This window comes from Elephantulus edwardii, unplaced genomic scaffold (assembly GCF_000299155.1).
Source record: "Elephantulus edwardii isolate Elephantulus edwardi_28Jun2011 unplaced genomic scaffold, EleEdw1.0 scaffold00235, whole genome shotgun sequence".
Lineage (NCBI taxonomy): Eukaryota > Metazoa > Chordata > Mammalia > Macroscelidea > Macroscelididae > Elephantulus > Elephantulus edwardii.
The window spans coordinates 3,771,345-3,784,665 of NW_006399985.1; positions in this window are offsets into that span (position 1 = coordinate 3,771,345).

Here is a 13,321-nt window from a genome sequence, read left to right on the forward strand (position 1 = left end):
AGGTAATAATTTACAGAATTATTGCTCCTGTGTGCTGCATAGTATTCCATTGTGTGAATATAAAATAATTTCTTACTCCATTTGTTTGTGGTTGGACATTGGGGCTGTTTCTATGTTCTTTTGATGGTGAATATTGTTGCTATGACCATTGGTGTACAAATACCCATTTGTGCCTCAGTTCTCATTTTCTCAGGTTATATTCCAAATAGTGGGATTACTGGTTCATATGGAATTTCTATGTTCAGCTTCTTGAGGAGGTGTCAAACTGCCTTCCAGAATGGTTATCAATCCACATTGAGGGCTGTAGTCCTTGTCCTTCCGCTTCTGTAACCAGTACTTCAAGTCCTCCTCAGTTTCATCAAGCAGGGTTGTGTCATCTGCATAATACATTTATTTTATATTATGTAAATATAATACTTTTTTGGTATAACTATCATTTTATTGGCATGTATGTAATTATTCAGGTACATCGTGTTTCATTTACACAGCGGATTTTTCACACGTCTTCATTGGCATTATGTTTCATACAATCATTCTTTCATACGATCATTTTCATATATTGTGTTTTATACAATTAATACCCATGGACTTTGCTCACCATTACCCTGTCTTTTCAGGTCCCTGCTAGATCTTTCCCATTTCCTTTATCCCCTCTCTCCACTCACCAAATCGGGCAACCCTATGATTTTCCCCTACCAATTCTCACTTTTTTTGGCATGAATATTTGTAGAGCTCTGATGATCAAATGAATGATAAAATAAGTAAATGAATGAAAGGATAAAATTTAATAGGGTTAAGTATTTTTCCAATCTCAACAGGTGAATTTTAATTTTTTTCTTTAAGTCCTATTCTCCTTCAACCTTTCAGTGCCAAGGTCAAACCTCATGCCATGTTGTCTGAGAGAGGAGGACACGAGGCTAAGGTCCCAAACAAAGGGGCCATTGATGAACTTTGTCAAGTCTGGCTTTTTCCACCCCTTTAGTAAGAAATGTCAGAGTTCTCTGGAAACAAAGTTGCAAGCTGTGGTAAACGAGATTATTATTGTTTTGCCTCTGAATCAATTAGAATTTGTAAGTTTGGTTAAAGGGATCGAATTTTTGTGATTCTTCTTGTCCCTAACATTGACAAAACTCTGCAGTTGGAAGCTTTATTTGTTTTGTTTCCCACCAACAGTGGCAATTGCTTACGCTGATTTATTCCCACCCCCTCTCCTAGAGATTTTTATAAACAAAGGCTTTCATTTCAAAACAAATGATCTGGAATTTGGAATAAATACTGTATGAAGGGAGGGGAGAGCATAAAAAAGAGAGGCTTTGACCTCAGCAGAACCAAGACCTGAATTAGCAACCTTCTTGTGCTCTGAAATTCTGGTATCCATTTAGAGAAACTGGCCATTTTAAAAATAAATTTCTGACACAAATATTTTAATATTGCATGGAGCATGCCTTGATTTCCTCTGTGTATAACTCCCTTTCTTTGAGGTACTCCCTCCTCCCAAGCCCGCCTGGCTAAAATTACACCCCTCTCACAGGATCTGGTCAGCGTACTGGGTCCTTGTGTGACCTGAGGTCACACCAGCACGGTTGCTAAGTGAGTACTAAAAGAGAAAGAGGCAAGTGAACATCTATGTAAACGCTTCCATGTGAGTTCTCTAAGAATATTATTCTGTGAAACTTGTTTCAAGAATGAAAAAGTTCAATCCATTTCTCCACCCTCCCCCTCCAATAATCTTTGTGAACCACCAAGTGTGGTGTTGTGATTCAGGGCTGCACTCCTAGCGCAAAGGTGGCTCCTCTCTGACAGTTGGCAGCCGCCATTGGCTCTTCTGCAGAGATGGACAATCTCATCCCAGCCTCTGAAAGTCCACTGGAGGGTCAGTGATGGGTCAGCTTGGATTCTACAGCAAGGAGCTTTGAGTGTGACATGCCTATTACGTACTTTATTCAATGAAGAAAAAAAGAAACCCCAATACCTGTCTTTATCCTTGATTTCTCTTTTCACTTCTGCAGTACATCCTGTCAGTAATATCTATTAGCTCTACTTCCTATCTGACTACTTCTCATTTTCTTCCCTCCTTTAAACGCAGAAGGTAGAGGCAGAGTGAGTCCTTCACCGCCGGAGCCAGCCCCCGGCCGGTCCTCTCCTCCCAACCTTCTCACAGGATCACTCTCTTGGGAAAGCCACAGCCCTGACAACGACCTCCTAAGTCCTGTTCCATTGCTGATCTTATCCTCTCCTTTTCCCTGAGTTCTGCCCCACTGCGAGCCATATCCTTGGTCTTCTTCGTGTTACCTGATTGCAGGCCTATCTGAGGGCTTACAGATACATTAGGTTTAGCAGTAGTGGTTTTGACATCTTGATGTTCACTTCTCATAGTCAACTCTTTCTATTTAACTCTGATTACAGACCTCTCTGACTGTCAGCTGTCTTAGGGGAACACTACATTAAGCTGCACTGTCCTGGCTTATGAAATCTGGACGAGGCAGAGGCTCTTAGAAGGTAACTCCTGTCATACACCAAGAGAGCCAACGGGTGAGTAAGTGACCTCAGTCCTTTTTCTCCAAAGATGATGCATCTTGATCAGAGAGCCACAAGGAGGGGGCGAGGCTTATTTATTCAGGCAGTGACTCAGCGGTGAGATTAGTACACTCTACCTGCCTCAGGCCATGGTCTTCGCAATCACCTGTTATGCATCAGAGAGTTGGACAATGACCAAGGAGGATAGAATGAGAATTGATGTCTTTGAGCTGTGGTGCTGGAGAAGAGTATTGAGAATACTTTGGAAGGCCAGGAAAAAACAATCAGATTCATCCTGGAAAGGGTTAAACTGGGTGGTTCCTTGGAGGCAAGGATTCTGAGGCTCCATCAAACATACTTTGGACATGTTGTAAGGAGAGACAGGTTCTTGGAAAAGGACATCATGCTTGGGAGGGTGGAGGGACGGTGCAGGAGGGGAAGGCCGTCTATGAAGTGGATTGATTCAGTGACTAGGGTAATCGGGATGGGTGTGTCAGAGACAGTGGGATTGGCACAGGACAGAGCGGAGTTTAGGGCTGTTGTACATAGGGTCACTATGAGTCGCAAGCGACTCGACGGCACATAACCACAAACAACAACCTGCCTCAGTACAACGTGCAGCTCTGGGAGCCTAGTGGACAGCACAGTCAATGCAAAGACACATGGTTTGAATGCAACAGTTGCTCTGCAGGAGTGAGGTAGGCAATCTCCTCTCCTGTGATTTACAGCCTCTGAAAACCTGCTGGAGGTCAGCTATGAGTTGGTTTTGACTTCATGGCACATAACCAAAAACATACTCTCCAAGCTGGATTCCTTGGCTTATTGTTTGACCTTGCGAGGTAACACTTTCTGCAGCTGAGTGTATGATTTAAGTACAATTTGTTTCTGAGGTTTCTAGGACTCACAACAAAATATTGTATTTTGAAAAGTACCAGGCGTTGAATGTGAATATACATCCTTAGGGAAATATGGGGAATTTTTAAATTATTTTGGTACTGAGATGGAACTAAAATAATGACTTGGATTCATAGTCTTATTAAAAAACCTAGAAACTCTTTGTACCCAATGAAGTGGAAAATAGCTAATTGTTTGCCTATGGTCACTTCAAACCAATGCTCACTGAGAGAAAGACTCCAGAGAACGAGGTAATGTTGCTGGAAGCAATGTAACTACCATGAACTAGTAACCATCTGAAATGTTCTTTTTTTTCTTTTCTGAAAATAGCTGACATTGGTCTTTCTCACTAGAATATAGATTATGAATTCCAATAGTTAGTCTATTTCGCTCACTGGTCGTAATTTCTCTAAAGCTTCTGATATATGATTGGAGTTAAGTAAATATATGTACAATGACGGAAAGAATTTTAGAACTGCAAAAAAGTCAATTACTACTAGCTTTACAATGACCCTTTTTGGAAATTTTTTTATTATTTTAAGTTTTTTAATTTTTTTTTAACAGTGACCCTTTTATAGAGTTGTGTCTGAAGTCGTGCAAGCCGCATTCATCGCTTACCAGTGGATCACTTTAGGTTGTTCTAACTGGTGGTCATAGAGGTTACTGGGAAGTGGGAATGGGAAAAATACACATTTATCCTATTTGTTTTCTGTTCTTGTCACCACAATTTCAGAGGTGATTCTTCACTTAGGTAATGGTAGTGTTTTCAGTAGCTGCAAGTTGCCTACCTCACAGGCTCTCTGTTATCACTTCTCACAGATACCAGCACCAGTGAGGAGTTCCATTCCTCAAGAGTTCTAATAGTGCAGGAGGCAGGGAGAAGAAGAGAGAAGCTGAGAGCTAGTTTGGACGATTATGCTGCGCAGAATTCTTGGTTAAAACTGCACATCTCCAGGTCTGCAATTCCCAGGCACAAGCCAGCTCACTGACCATAAGGTCCTTGAAGAAAGGGGAGAATACAAAGACTTCAAACAAATAAATAACTAACTGCTGTTCAGTAAATTCCAATTCAGGGGAGAATACTTAAAACTAACAAACAACTAATTACTGTTCAATCAATTCCAATTCGTGGCAGCTCCGTGTGCGTGTGAAGAGTGTAACTGCATTCCATTGGGGTTTCAAGAACTTATTTTTTTTCTGAGTCGATTCCCAGGCCTCAGAAGAGGTTTGATTTTTGGTCAGCGGTTGAGTGTATGAACTGGTTGTTCTACCCAAGAATGTGGTGAACGTTTTGGCAAGGATCATGCTATGGACCTTCAGAAGCTGATCTATATGGAGAAGAAGGAGGCGTCAGGATTAGAGGAAGACTCATTATTAACAACCTCTGTTACGCAGATGACACAGCCTTGCTTGGAGAAAGTGAAGAAGACTTGAAGCACTTGCTGTAGAATATCAGAGACACTACGGTCTTCAGCGTGGATTGTATTGGTCCAATAGACAGCATGATGACAGCTGGAGAAAAGACTGAAGGTGCCAACCCTTTCAGTTTCCTTGGATCCATGATCAACTCATAGCAGTAGCAGAAAAGAACTAAAAAAGACATCTTGCAATGGGGAAATCTGCTGTCAAGGATGTATCCTAAGTTCTAATGGGAATGATGTCAGTTTAAAGACTCCTTAAATGTTCCCGAGGGGTAGAAAAAACAAGCAATGATGTAACCACTATCAGCAACTTGGAGTGCTACTGTGTACAATGCCTTCATTTGAACCTTCAGGACCCATGGAACTCCAAGCTTCTGTTGTAAAATTTTTAGTTGTTATTGTTATTAGGTGCTGTTGAGTTGAGTATGATTCATAAAGACCCTGTGAACAATAAATCTGAACCCTGTCCTATCCTGTGCTATCTTTACACTTCTGATACACTATAGCCATTTGCAACTGTCACCATGTCAGTTCACCTGGTTGAGGGTCTTCAACTTTGCTGCCCCTTCCACCCTTCCCAGCATCGTGTACCTCTCCAAGGAATAACCCCTCCACAACATGTCTGAAGTATATGAGGCATTCTTGCCTCCAGAAAGCACTCTTGCTGCATCTTCTCCAAGACTTGTTTATTCTTTTGACTGCCCATGGAATGTTCAATGCCCTTCTCCAACACCAGAGCTCAAAGGTATCGATTCTTCTGTCATCTGTATTAATTGTCCGGCTCTCAGATGCATAGCAAGTAATCAGAAACACCATGGCCTGGATCAGATGCATCTTAGTCCTCAAACTGACATTATTATTCTTCAATAATTTGGAGAGGTCCTTAACTGTAGATTTTCTGAGTGCAATGTGTTTCCCTATTTCCTGACTGTTGGTATCAAGGGTGTTAATTGTGGATCCAAGCAAGATGAACTGTTGACAGTTTCAATCTCTTCTCCATCCATCATGATGTTGTCTATTGGTCTGGTGGTAATAATCTTTGTTTTCTTGACATTGAGATGCAATCCATATGAAAACTGCATTCCTTGATCTGTAACAATATTAAGATTGATGAATTTCATATTATGAAATGATTTTTATAAAAAGTAAAATTTTATTTTAATTGTGTATGATCTTATAAAATGTTATGTAAAGTCCTTCTGGATGTGGGTGAAAGGACAATACTTTTTTTATCCACACTATGAGTCTAATGTAATGTAATTAATATTATAAAAGAAAACTGATACTAATGGTTGAATGAAAATCTATTTGCTTGGTAATCTTTAGCTCAAATAACAACAAAAATCCCCTATGATTTTCACCTACCCACTCTCACCCCACTGCACCCACCCCTCCCTTCTTGGACCCTTATACATGTTTTATTCATTATCCTTCTTGCTTTAAATAATGGTCTTGTGTAATATTTGTGTTTATGAGGTAAAGTTAGTTCACCAGCATAATGTTCTCCAGTCTTTTCCACATCATGTATCATTTTTCAAGTTGTTGCTCCTGAGTATTGTATAGTATTCCATTTTGAGAAAGTACTACAATTTCTCTACCCATTCAATCATAGTTGGACATATGGGCTGTTTGCATGTTCTTGCAATTGTGAATAACACTGCTATGAGCATTGGTGTACAACTCTCCATTTTTCTGTATCAGTTCTGATTTCCTTGGTGCATATTCCTAGAAGTGGAATATCTGGGCCATGTGGAATTTCTGTGTTCAGCTTTCAGTGGAAATGCCCAACTGCCTTCCAAAGTTGTTGCACCATTTGACAGTCCCACCAACATTGTATGACCCTTCTAATCTCTCCACGTCCTCTCCAACATTTATTACTTGCTGTCAGGTACTATTACTTGGTTGAACTTTGCCATTACTGCTGGGGTGAGATGGTATCTTATCCTCGTTTTGATTTTCAGCTCTTCTTTCCAGTGGTTTTGAGCATTTCTTTTATGTGTCTGTTGGCCATCCGAACATCTTCCTCTGGGAAAAGTCTTCATGCCTTTTCCCCATTTTATAATTGAGCTATCAGTCATTTCCTAGTGTAGGAAATGACAACCTCTTCAACAAATGGTGCTGGCAAAACTAGATTGCTACCTGCAGAAAGCTGAAACAGGATTCACATGTTACACCATACACAAAAATAATCTCAAGATGGATCAGAGACCTAGCAGTTAAGCCTCAAATCATTAAGATCATAAGAGACAAAATAAGACCAAGCTTTATACCTCTGGTATAAAGAGGGTGACATACACAGCCAAAATTGCACTATCTGGAGAGGATAAAATTGATGAATGGAACTTTATAAAGATTAAATTCTTGTGGGCATCAAAACCTTTTTACGATACAGTGAAAAGAAAACCTACCTATTGGGGAAAAACATTTGGCAATACCATCTCAGACAAGGGTCTCATAACAAAAGTGTAAAGAAAATAACTTTGAAAATATTTGGGCAGAAATGTTTATATATGTTTATGTGATGACATTCTTTGAAAATTATTGCCAAAAATGGAAAGGTAATAAAACATGATTATTAATGCCAAAGTTAATATTTCCATTTCATTTGTTAAAATATCATGAAATCTTTCTGATGTTAAAAACCTCAGTTAGAACTCTGATTTATTGACTAGCTCTGGAAGGCGAGATCACTTGAGGTTTTACAAAGTTTTTGGCTAATGGTTTGGTTGAATGGTCATAGTCTGAGAAAGATTAGGATAGACTCATGCCAATTTAATCACTAAATTCAGGGGTAGGGAAAGCTGACATTATTGTTGGTATTATATATCATCAAGTTGCCTGCGACTCATAGCGACCCTATGTACAATAGCTCTTAAGCCTTCCCTGTCCTGAGCCAGTCTCACTGACTTCAAAATGCCTAACCCCATTTCCTTAGTCACTATATCAATGCATCTCATCTGGACTCTTCCTCTCCTGCAATGTCCCTCCACCCTTCCAAGCATGATGTTTTTCTCCAAGGATCAGTCTATCCTGGCCATGTGCTTAAAGTATACAAGACAGAGCTTCAAAATCCTAGCCTCCAAAGAGAAACTTGGTTTCACTCTCTCCAAGACAGACCTTTTTGTTTTGTTGGCAGTCTATGGTATATATGTTCAAGACTCTTCTCCAGCACCACAACTCAAAAGCATCAATTCTTCTGCTGTCATCCTTAATAATTGTCCGACTTTCTGATGCATAGTAAGTAACTGGAAAGATCATGGCCTGAATAAGGTACACCTTAGTCTCTAGACTGGCATCATTGCTTCTCAGTACTCTGGAGAGGTCACTGATAGCTTACTTACCTAGTGCAATTTGCCTTTTGATTTCCAGACTGCTGGTATTTTTTTCCATCTTTTTATTAATTTTAGTGAAAGTTTACAGAGACTTAGAGTTTCCAATCATTCACTGTTGCACTTTTCTTTTTGTTGCTATGTGCTGTTGAGTCGCCTGCAACTCACAGCAACCCTATATACAGTAGCCTTAAACCATGCTCTGTCCTGTGCTAATTTTATTGCCTCTGATTCACTTACCCCCATTGCCACAGTCACTGAATTAATCTATTTCATCAAAGGTCTTACTCTCTTGCACTGTCCCTCCACCCTCCCAAGCATGATATCCCTCTCCAAGGACTGACTCCTCCCTGCAACAGGCCCAAAGTATGTTAGATGAAGCTTCAGAATCTTTGCCTCCAACAAGCAACCTGTTCTCACACTCTTTATAATGAACCTGTTTGTCCTCCTGACAGTCCAAGGTATATTCAACACTTGCCCAGCACTACAGTTATTGGTAGTTGCTTATTGACGTTCTTAGAAGACACTGAATCCCTTGCCCTCCCCAGTGCTACAACCACTATTATTTAAGTATCTAATCCCATGTTTTCAGCATTTTACTTGTTTTCTTGACAAAATCTGGAATTCTGCAGAGCTTGAGATCAGAAAATTTTCAAGAACTGTCTCTCAAAGTAGAAATTTAGGATATTTAATTTGTTGTTGTGTTGTATTTAAGATAGTTACGTTGTTTTTTGAAAATATTGCTGAAGATAATTTTAAAAAGGCTAGAATAATACATAGACCAAGAACCACAAGAAGTTAGAATTAGGTATAGAAAAGGTACACAACCTTGCTCTCTGAACGTGAGGAGGCTTTGAAGAGCTTGCTGCAGAAAATTAAAGACTACAACCTTCAATATAGATTACATCTCAATGTCAAGATAACAGATATTCTCACCACTGGACTGAATGCTTTTATGTGTCATTGAGTCATTTGCAGCTCATAGCGACCTGTACAATGGTTCTGAACCCTGCTCCATCCTGAGGCAACCTTATTGTCTCTGACACACCTACTGCCATTACCCTAGCCACTAAGTCAATCATCTTATCCAGATCCTTCCTCTTTTGTGCTGTCCCTCCACCCTCTCTAAGGGTTAGTCCCTTCTTGAAACAGGCTTAATAGTGTGCCAGACAGAGCTTCTAAATCCTTGCTTCCAAGGAACATCCTGGTTTCATCATCTTTATTACAAACCTATTTGTTCCAGCTGTCCATGGTATATTGAATATACTTCTCTAGCACCACAACTCAAGGCATTAAGGCTCCTTCTATCATCCCTTGTCATTATCCAGCTTTCTTATTCATGGCAAGTATTTACAACGATGATAGCTTGGATCAGGTGCTCCTTAGTCACCAGTCTGATATCATTGCTCTTTGGCACTCTGGAGAGGTCCCTGAAAGCAGACTTTCCCAATGCAATTCATCTTTTTATTTCCTAACTGCTGGTTGATTGTGGAGGAAAGCAAAGTGAAGCTGTTAACAATCCTAGTCCCTTCTCCATCTATTATGATGCTGCTAATCAGCTCACTGGTGAGTATCTTTGTTTTCTTTTCTTTTTTTAATTAAATTTTATTAGTTTTAATGAACATTTACAGGGAATTTGGGTTTTCATTCCTTCATTGCTGAACCATTCTCTCTATCCTCCTCCCCAGTTTGTTCTTCTTTCCCCGGCATCCGAATGTCTGTTTTAATTGTCCAATTGCCACAGTGCTTGTCAAAGTCAGTTCTGATTAATCTCCTTTGTCGGTGTGTCCTTTGCCATTCCCTATCACTCCTCCCTGAGAGAGACTTCACCCTGATTCATAAGGAAAAGGGGATGGCGTATTCTCTTAGCTACTTCCTGCTGAAAAGGGACGCTGTGGGTTTCAGGGTGAAGATCTTCTCTCACTACTCTAAAGGGCCCCTTTGGCAGTAGGAAACACATAGACTATTATGGAGATTGATTTTGGAATTTAGATGCACTGTTATTAATTGTGCTTAGCTGAACATGTTCATATCCCTGAAGATGTATCATGGGGGGGTTGCAACCTAGAAGACACAAATTTAACTAACAAGTTATAAGTACATGAGTCAAAAATTATGGAAAAGTAAAAGAAAAGATTCTTTCATTGTTTTACAAACCCTCCCCTAGGTCCCCTCCACCATGTAGCCATCACTCTAGACTCCTGTGATGACAGAAATACCTAGTCACATATCTCTTTTAAACAGTTTTCTCCCTCCTCTGTTTCAGTGCAGTATATATTATTGAACCCATTTTACTCAGTCTCTCCCCAACCCCGAGGTTAGTCCCATTCTACAACAGTGGCATCATGTAATATTTGTCCTTTTGTGACTGGGATATTTCACTCAGCATAATGTTCTCCAGAGTCAAAGAGTATCTTTGTTTTCTTGATGTTGAGTTTCAATGAGTATTGAAGCCGGCATTCCTTGACCTTCCGCAGCAAATGCCTGAGGAAAAGCTCAGTTTCAGCTAGTAAGGTTGTGTCATCTGCATAGCGTAGCTTTTGGATGTGTCTACCTCCATCCTGATTTCACATATGTCCTCATAGAGCCCAGCCTCCAGGATGATCTGTTCCACATGAAGATTGAAAAGATAGGGAGATAGGATGCATCCCTGGTGTACACCATTCTCAGTTTGAATCATGCAGTATTTCCTTGCTCTATTCTCATGACTGCCTCCTGGTCCAAGTATAGGTTTTTCATAAGCACAATAGAGTGTTCTGGAATTCCCTTTTTTCTCAGAGTTAGCCACAGTTTGGTGTGATCCACACTGTCAAATGCTTTTGCATAGTCATTGAAACACAGATCAACAGGTCTGACTTCAGGCTTTCCCAGTGTGGTATGTCTCCTGACCACTGATACCAAGGTATGAATCACACTGGACTGATAGGAAACATTATAACAGGTGGAGAAAAGACTCAAATTGTCAATGACTTCATCTTTCCTGGATTCCCAATCAATGCCCTTAGTACCAGCACTTAGGAGACATACTGCACTGGGTAAGTTTGAAGTCAGAGACCTCTTCAGATTATTGAGGAGCAATGGCACTAGTTTGGAGACTAAGGTGTGTGCCTGATTCAGGTCATAACAATCACTTGTTATGCATCTAAGAAATGGACCATGAACAAGGATGACAGAAGGAGCATTGAAATCTTTGAGCTGTGGCAATGGAGAAGAGTATTACCTGCTGTATGGGCTGTCAAAAGAATAGAGAGATATGCCTTAGACAAAGTACAGCCAGAGTGCTCTTTGGATGCAAAGATGACAAAGCTTCGTTGCACATACTTTGAGCACATTGCTAGGAAGGGCTATTCCTTGGAGAGGACATTAGGCTTGGAAAGGTGGAATGCAGGCAAGAGAGAAAAGAAGCTTCAACCAGAAGATTGACATAATGACTGTATCAATGTGCCAAGTATGTTAGAAATGATGAAGATGGCACAGGACAGAACAGGATTCAGATCTGTCACTCACAGAGTCATAAGTTGTACTCAACCTGATACCATCTAACAACAGCAACATGTTGTCTTTGGAGTTGCACAGCTAATCCAAAGGTGGCCTCCCTCCAAGTTTAAATTGGTAAAGAGTTCTGAAAGAGAAAGATGGACAATCTGCTCTAGTGTGATTTACAGTCTTTAAAACATTACTGGCTGGTGCAACCACTGTGGAAGGCAGTATGGTGCTTTCTCAAAAAGTTGCAAATAGAGACCCAGCAATTCCACTACTGGGAATATATCCCAAAGAGACCACAACTGACATCGAAGCAGATATATGCACACACATCCATGTTTATCACAACTTTGTTCACAATAGCAAGGAATTGGAAACAACCTAAGTGCCCATCAACAAACAAATGAATAGAGAAGCTGTGGTATATTCACACAATGGAATACAATGCTGCATTGAAAAACAAGGAACTCATCTAATATTATTCAAAATGGGTGACCTTTGAGGACATTATGCTGAATGAAGTATCTCAGTCACAAAAGGACAAATACTGCATGCTGCCACTGCTGTAAAACAGGACTGACCTCAGGGTTGGGGGGAGACTGAGAAAGATGGGTTGTTTTTGTTGTTATGTGCAATCGAGTTGTTTGCCACTCATAACGACCCTATGTACAACAGCCCTAAATCCTGTGCCAATTGCACTGCTTCTGACACCCCCATCCCGATTACCCCAGTCACTAAATCAATCCATCTCATAGAGGGTCTTCCTCTCTTGCGCCATCCCTCCATCTTCCCAAGTATGATGTCCCTCTCCAATGACCTGTCCCTCCTTGCAACATGCCCAAAGTATGTCAGACGAAGCCTCAGAATCCTTGCCTCCAAGGAGCAGCCTGGTTTAACCCTCTCCAGGATGAATCTGTTTGTTTTCTTAGCAGTCCATGGTACATTCAATACTCTTCTCCAGCACCACAGCTCAAAGGCATCAATTCTCCTTCTGTCCTCCCTAGTCATTGTCCAACTCTCTGATGCATAACAAGTGATTGCAAAGACCATGGTCTGTATCAGGCGCACCTTAGTCTCCAGAGAGACACTGTTGCTCTTGAGAAAGATGGGTACAACAATGTATACTGCTTTGAAACAGATGAGGCAGAAAACTCTTTAAAAGGGATATGTGATTAGGTATTTTTGTCATGACGGGAGTCCAGAGCGAAGGCTGCATAGTGCAGTGGACCTGGGGGGAGTGGTTGTAAAACAATGAAAGAATTTTTCTTTTACTTTTCCAAGAGGGTAGTGTACTGGGTGGGGAGGGTTGGGAGATAGAAAAGTGCAACAATGAATGAATGGAAATCCAAAGTGTCTGTAAATTTTCATTTAAATTAATAATAATAAAAAAATACAATAAAAAAGACAAACAAAAACCCAAACAAGCCCAAAACACTGCTGGCCTTGTTTCTGTCAAGTCCACAGTTTCCAACTGACTGTTGGAGTTGTACTTTGAAACTGCTCTTTGGTGTTGGAGAAGAGTACTGAATTGTCATGGATTGTCAAAAGAACAAACAGATTTATCTTGGGAAAGGTGAAGTCAGAGTACCCTTTGGAGGCAAGGATAGTGAAGCTACACCTCTCATACTTTGAGCATGTTGCTAGGAAAGGCTATTCACTGGAGTAGAATATAACTCC